The 7,583-nt window shown below is 49.3% G+C and overlaps 1 pseudogene; it reads left to right on the top strand.

Moving 5' to 3' along the window:
• Positions 1–1,219, top strand: part of LOC146821827 (28S ribosomal RNA) — a 2,211-nt pseudogene extending 992 nt beyond the window's left edge.
• Positions 1,220–7,583: the final 6,364 nt, after the last annotated feature.

Genomic DNA, 7,583 nt, shown 5'->3' with positions numbered 1-7,583 from the left:
GGATCCCGCTGCGCTTCCAGCAACCGGCGCACCACCAGCCCGTCTCGCCTGCTCCGTCGGGGAGGTGGAGCATGAGCGTGCGTGTTAGGACCCGAAAGATGGTGAACTATGCCTGGGCAGGGCGAAGCCAGAGGAAGCTCTGGTGGAGGTCCGTAGCGGTCTAGTAGCTGGTTCCCCCCGAAGTTTCCCTCAGGATAGCTGGCGCTCCGAGCCCCCAGTTTTACATGGTAATGCGAATGATTAGAGGTCTTGGGGCCGAAACGATCTCAACCTATTCTCAAACTTTAAATGGGTAAGAATCCCGGTTCGCTGGCGTGGAGCCGGGCATGGAATGCGAGTGCCTAGTGGGCCACTTTTGGTAAGCAGAACTGGCACTGCGGGATGAACCGAACGCCAGGTTAAGGTGCCGACGCTCATCAGACCCCAGAAAAGGTGTTGGTTGATATAGACAGCAGGACGGTGGCCATGGAAGTCGGAATCCACTAAGGAGTGTGTAACAACTCACCTGCTGAATCAACTAGCCCTGAAAATGAATGGCGCTGGAGCGTCGGGCCAATACCCGGCCATCGCTGCCGCTGAGAGCCGCGGGGGCTAAGCCGCAACGAGTAGGAGGGCCCCTGCGGTACGCACGGAAGCCCAGGGAGAGGGCCCGGGTGGAGCCGCCGCAGGTGCAGATTTGGGTGGTAGTAGCAAATATTCAAACGAGAACTTTGAAGGCCGAAGTGGAGAAGAGTTCCATGTGAACAGCAGTTAAACACTGGTCAGTAGGTCCTAAGAGATGGGCAAACGCCATTCGGAAGGGACAGGCGATGGCCTCCATTGCCCTCGGCCGATCGAAAGGGAGTCTGGCTCAGATCCCCGAACCCAGAGTGACGGAGACGGACGCCCTCGCGGTGTCCAGTGCGGTAACGCAAATGATCCCAGAGAGCTGACGGGAGCCCCGGGGAGAGTTCTCTTTTCTTTGTGAAGGGGAGGGCGCCCTGAAATGGGTTCGCATCGAGAGAGGGGCCAGAGCCTTGGAAAGCGTTGCGGTTCTGGCGGCGTCCGGTGAGCTCTCGCTGGTCCTTGAAAATCCGGGGGAACCACTGCTGTGCCTTCAGAAGGCATGGGGCGGCCATGATGGATCATGTGTATGTAAAAATTATCAAAAACAGCTCAAGGCAAACAAATGCAGTTTAGAACACAATGAGGTTCGTAATAAAATATCTAACTACTGATTCCAGGGAACTGCAACGCCTTAAGAGGCTGGGAGCCACACACATTCTAGAGGAACAAAATCTTTACTTCTACTGCGCACATAGGCAGGGACTCTAGGTCTGATATCTAATCCATTTGAAAGAAGGTGCGCAAATGCTTCTTCACATAACCCTAGTAAATATAACAAAATGCTCTTGGTGTCCAAGATGAGGGTTGTTGCAAAATGTGGTCTCGGGAGAGGGTTTTAAGAACAGGAAATATTGCTTGTTGTGTTGTCAGTGCTTGAAAACTCTGGCGTAGCTTGGACGGCAGCGGGTGTGGGTGCCTGATCCAGACGCTCGGAGCACGGAAGAGCGTGTTTGCATGCAGATCTGGTGTTAAACTGCTCAGAATTGGCTGCGGAGATCAGATCTCGACTTCGGAACAAGTGTCTATGATGCCTTGTGCCACTATTTCCTAGTGGACACACTGCACTTCCCTGATGTGAGAACAAAATGGCGACGTCTCGGTAACGAACAATTACAAGGAATCAAGGCGGCAAGTTAACGGTCAGGAGCATGTGAAGCCGTGACAAATTCCCATCACCGACAAACCGAAGGTGGGTGCACAAGAAAAGTGACATGCTGAAGATCGTATTGAAGCTCGTTCTCACCCTCGCTGCGTTGTAATGCGTCCCGCCTGGCCCAGTAATGGCGCTTACTCGAGACGCTTATACTAACTATCACAATTTGGGCCACTAAACCCATTTGTCTGGCGGCTCCCCCTGTATCCGGAAAAGTTTATGTCCAAGCGCTGCATTGTGTGGGAGTATTACCTACTAAATACCCAAATCTGACTGCAAATAAGCTATTTTCCAGCCCGTACCTGACCTTAAAATGGCGCCTAAGTAACCAAATCGGCCCGCATCGGCCCACGTTGTTGAGTCCGCAGAGTCTAACGGAAACAATCCCATGTGGCTGTTATAACTTAAGCCCCTGACTACAATCGCTGCTTACATGGTACACCTCAAGGTCAGTCCACTGCCAATATCTTACATGCTGCATCAGATAGCCAGTCTCCACGTATAAAGGGGAACATTCCTAGCTCAACACTCATATCCTACAGCACGGGTACTCATAGTACGGCCCGCGGGCCGCCAGCGGCCCGGCAAGCCTTCCCTGGCGGCCCGCGGACCTTGCAGACATCGTACCTGTGCAAGCACCGCCGGTTGCAGCAGCACGGACCGGGCGGGTGATTCTTTTAAAAGCCAAGTCACTTGTTAATGAGGCTTTGTTGTATTTTACCTCTTCTTAGCGCCCCTGCATCTCCCCTCTGAATGAGCTGAATGAGGGGAGATGCAGGGGCGCTAAGAAGAGATGAAATACAACAAAGCCTCATTAACAAGTGACTTGGCCTTTAAAAGACCTGTGAAGTACTTGGGCGCGGCGGCGGTTTGGATTTCAGGGAAGCTGACTCAGCGCGCGCCGTAGAACTGCTGTGATATCTGAGACTGACTATCACACAGCGATTGTCAGACTCACATGGGCACCAGCCCCTCCCTGGCTTTGGGATCTGGGCACGCTGCCTCTGCCAGTATGTGAGATCTGTAGGTGTGTGCACACAACCCCTTCCAAATTTGAAATCTATGTACACAGCATGCAAGCCCTGACATCTGTTACTGGCTGTGAGATGTATGTCGCGAGTCCCTATCAGACTGTTAGATTTATGTACACTACACACCCTTACCAGATTCTGCAAACTGTGCCTGACCGTGAGTTGTGTGCACACAGTCCCACCTATGCTTTGAGATCTGTGCCTGGCTGTGAGATGTGTGCACACATCCAGCAATGCGCTGAGATATGTTCCTGACTCTGAGGCATGTGTATGCAGCCCAGCCATGCGGTGAAATCTGTGCCTGGCTGTGAAGCCCGTGTATGCAGCCCCAGCCATGCGGGGGCATCCGTGCCTGACTGTGAGATGTGTGCACAAAGCACCAGGAATGCGCTTATATCGGTGCCTTACTGTGAGATGTGTGCACACAGCCCAGGAATTCGCTGATATCTGTGCCTGACTTTGAGATGTGTGCACACACCCCCAGGAATGCTCTGATATCTGTGCCTGCCTGTGAGATGTGTGCACACAGCCCCAGCAACGCGCTGATATCTGTGCCTGACTGAGATGTGTGCACACAGCACAAGTAATGCGCTGAGATCTGTGCCTGGCTGTGAGGCCCGTGCATGCAGCCCCTGCCAGGTGCTGCCAGTCTGCAGATTCCTGTGTACCTAAAAGTGACACTACCTACTGAAGGAGGAGGGGCGCTAGGATGAGGGAGTCTGTAATGCTCGGATTGTGGTCATTAAAGCAGTGTCATAGCCAGTGTATCATGACCCCTATTGCAAGGAAGGCGGTGGGCCCCCTATGTTCTCTGTTTGAACTGTAAAATACAGCAATATTCATGGTTCCGTTGACCTTTGAAGCTGGTGCGGCTGAACCTGCTGCACAAATGGAAGCTCCACCCCTGAATTAAAGAAGGATGCTTCTGAGAGTACCAGTAGATTACCGAAGGAACAGGCACAACACAATTTGTGGCGTGAACTGCAGTGGCAGCGGCCACCTATCGAAAGTGGAAGGGCCGTCGCAGGGGGGAAGGGCCAGGCGATGGGGAGGGGGGAGAAATAATATAAAAGTAAAAAAATAAAAAACTTACCTGCCACTCCACTCGCTTACGCTGACAGACGGCTCGCTGCTCCTCTCTTTGGGCTGGAAGGGGATGGGCCCTCAGAGCATAGGCTCCACACCCAATCCAAACGCTGCTCTCAGAGCATGAGAGCAGCACCAAGATTGGTCTTAGCGGCCTCGTTTGCTGCTCAGACAGTGAATTGGAGCCTGTGGCTTTTCTCCCAACAGCTGTATAACACAGCTCGGTTGGAGAAACATAAGTGCGCATGGATGTTTGGCCAGCCTAGGACTGTCGGCCAAACACACATGCCCATTTATAAGCCCACTAATTCTGCTCCGGAACATGCCTGGCCCGCCCTATACTTATTGCGGGGCTCAGACAGCAAGCACCTATTGCCACGATTTACACCATAAACATATACTTTTCACTCCCCCATGCCTCGCTTCAAGGTCTCACGGGGTCCACACGTTAGTAGATAAACTCGCCAAGCTGCGTTACTTCAGAGATGGTCGCAGCATTCAAAGAGCTGTCTCTGGGTGAAGAGCTGCACATGCATGGACTCTGAATCCTGGGGGCACAGGATGGACATGAACCTGGCAAGGGTCAGTGTCATGAAACAGGAAAAGCAGAAACACACAGTTAAGGCATGAAAAGAAGAAGAAAATGCATAGCTAGCAAAAAGAGAGTGGCGTGAGAGGTAAGATGGTGGAGAAAGGGAGAGGGGAAAGGAGAGGGAAAGAAGAGGATAAGGAGAGCGGAAGATGGAGAAACACAATTGGGATGGGCTGAGGAAGGTTTTGGGAAGAGATATGATATAACAAGCATTTGCAAGGCAATAGGTCTCGCATTTACGCAAGTTTGAGCTATTGACATTGCAAATAACAAAGCCTTTTATTTTGTTTTCGTTTTTAAAACAGAAATAAAAGGCATTGTCGTTTACAGTGCCAATATCTTAAACTCTCGTAAATGCGAGACCTATTGCATTGCGAAGGCGTCTGCTGCAGGGGCCTGTGTTCAACCTCATGGTCACAGTTTTTTTTTTGCTCTAGCCCCGCCCCCTCCCCCACTGACCCCACCCCCACCGGTGCGGCCCTCTGCCACAAACCACACTGTAAATTTGGCCCCCGAGAGAAAGTTTGTGAGTACCCCTATCCTACAGCCATCTCACTTTGTACAGTTTGCACGTTGCCGGATGCAAGAGGCATGATGCCAGCATAAGACCAGTATGGAATCAGAGCACTGCTGTCATTGCTGATATTGACGGGGGCTATATTAAAGGCTATTTGGAAGGTCTCCACTACTACCAGCTGACTGGTCGGAGCCACTCTGATTTATCCTGATCTATTAGCTACTTAACAACCTCAACTGCCTGACCGGTCCTATTTAATCAAGCGTGTTCGGAAGCTATCCAGGGCCATCAGGGCTATCCAGCACACTCCTTAAGCTAAGTGACCATTTCACTTACTCTTTTTCCTCTGCCTGCAGGAGCGGTAGTTCTCCACCAGCTCCATGCAGTTACGCGCATACACAGAGTCCAGGTCCAAAGGCAAAATGGCAGACAAAGAACCCAGAGGCCAGATCAAAAAACCAAAGGCTGAACCGTTGAACTCAGGCTCACCGGTCAAAGCTAAAGCGAATATACACAGCACAATGGACATGATCCTCAGGAAACTAGCGGACGTCCATGACCGTGCAAAGTCCACTAAGCAAAACACAGACTCTATGCAGTTGGAGCTCACCGCCATCAGAGCAGACATGTACACGATCAATTCTAATCTCACGGATGCAGAGCAGAGAATAAGCGATGTGGAGGATATCACCTTTCAGGCCAGTAAAGAAATACAAGATCTCAGAACCATTTCCACCGAGCTTAAAAGGCACACAGCCGAATTGGAAGACCACAACAGAAGGGGGAATATACGCATTTTCGGTATACCAGAGGGCTCAGAGGATGAGGCAGAATCTTCGAAAATGGCAAGCCTCACTACTTCATGAATCCCAGGGATCGAGCAAGACCTCTGGAGACGCCACCGGTACAAAATATGGAAACCGCTGCTGGGCATTCAAACAAACGGAAGCCATGAATCTGTTATATGATATCTTGCTCTTGTTCTTTTATTCTGTTAGGTCTTAATGTCAGTCGCAGATATAATATTATTATGCCTCTGCCGTAAGTATACGTTAAGGTTAATCATACTGGGCTCTTGGAGTTTCTAAGACATGGGTTGACCACGCTATGCTTTGTTAATACCACTGTACGCACGAGCCATATCTATAGGTCACTAGCAGAGGTCATGCTCTCTAAAAGCTAAGCTTAGCCCTATTGACTACGAGACACAAGCGTCTGGGTACGGGTAACGAGTAACTTCTCACAGCTATAAAGGTTGCTCCACTCAATAGAGCCAAATAGTACTAAAATGATTTGTTAGATATTTAATTAGGGTTAATTAGGGTTAATCAAGAAACCCGGACAGTATACGTAGTCCGCCATGTTAGTTTCAACACATCTTTTAATGAGCAGTTAATAAAAGTCAAACAGCCCTTAGTTAAGGCTCATCCAGATCGGTTACACCTAGCTTATATCCTCCTAGCTGCAAGTTGGCGGACCTGCCATCGCAGCTCCTAATCTCGAGTGTTCTTGGTGGGGAGGGGAGGGGGGTGTATTTTATGTATTACATGTACTTTTTTCATTGTCTTTTATTTTCAAACGTGTTGCAATGACAAGTGAAGCCTTGACAAAGATCCTTATGACCCGCACAAACAGCTGTTACCAATGTGTATCTACTCATACTAATAATAGGAGTGGTGCATCATTGCGGGCGCCTTGATACATATTTTGAATCGCACAAACCGCCGTGAACTGAATCCCAGGGAGATAGGGAGACTAAGGGGCGCTCCATAACCGTGCCTACACATGACTGCTACCTATTCCCTTCCACAGGGAACCATATATACTATGTCATTGCAATAACTAAGTAGAAATTTTTCTGTAGTGTTGTTAGATGTGGATTTTTATTTTATATTATAGTTTAGATTAATGTGCATAATTTGTATATTTTAGATTAATGTGCATAATTTGTATAGTTTATTAGTAGTATTGTATTTTACATTATATTAAGTATGTTTAGTGTATTCATTGTTGGAAAACAACCAATAAGAACTTTTTAACATCAAGAACCTTAAATATTGCTTGTTGTGTTGTCAGTGCTTGAATACTACATTAAAACATATTCAAACTTAAATGGTAGACTCTTTCCTCCTATGCACAGCAAACTGGTAACAAATGAAGGCTTTACTCCACATCAAGCCAAAAGTTGTATTCAGAAGGAACTTTGGGTCAGATTTAGCAAAGGCTTTGCACCACTCAAGGGGGAAGACGGGTGACGCAATGCCTAGAATGAGATTTGCCAACCACGCACGGCCACCTTGCGAGGCCCTGTGTGGCTTGGTAAATGTGGAGTAACGCAAGACAGCGCAGGCCACTGCATTGCATTACTCTGCCCCAGGGAGGCGTTCCATGGGTGGAGCGTGGGTGTTCCCACACATACACACTAGGATTTTGGTGGATTCCCTGCTTTACCATGAGTGGTGAACCTGGGAGTGCGTCAAAATGCTACATTTTCGTAGGGCAGGCATAACAAGGAGAAATATCTTTATTTCTCCCCCCCCACTCTCCCCCTTTCCATGTGTGCTGCATTCTGCAGCCCACTGAGAAAGAGGAAAAAGC

Source organism: Triturus cristatus, chromosome 6 (genome assembly GCF_964204655.1).
Source record: "Triturus cristatus chromosome 6, aTriCri1.1, whole genome shotgun sequence".
NCBI lineage: Eukaryota > Metazoa > Chordata > Amphibia > Caudata > Salamandridae > Triturus > Triturus cristatus.
This window is presented reverse-complemented; position numbering and strand designations above follow the sequence as displayed.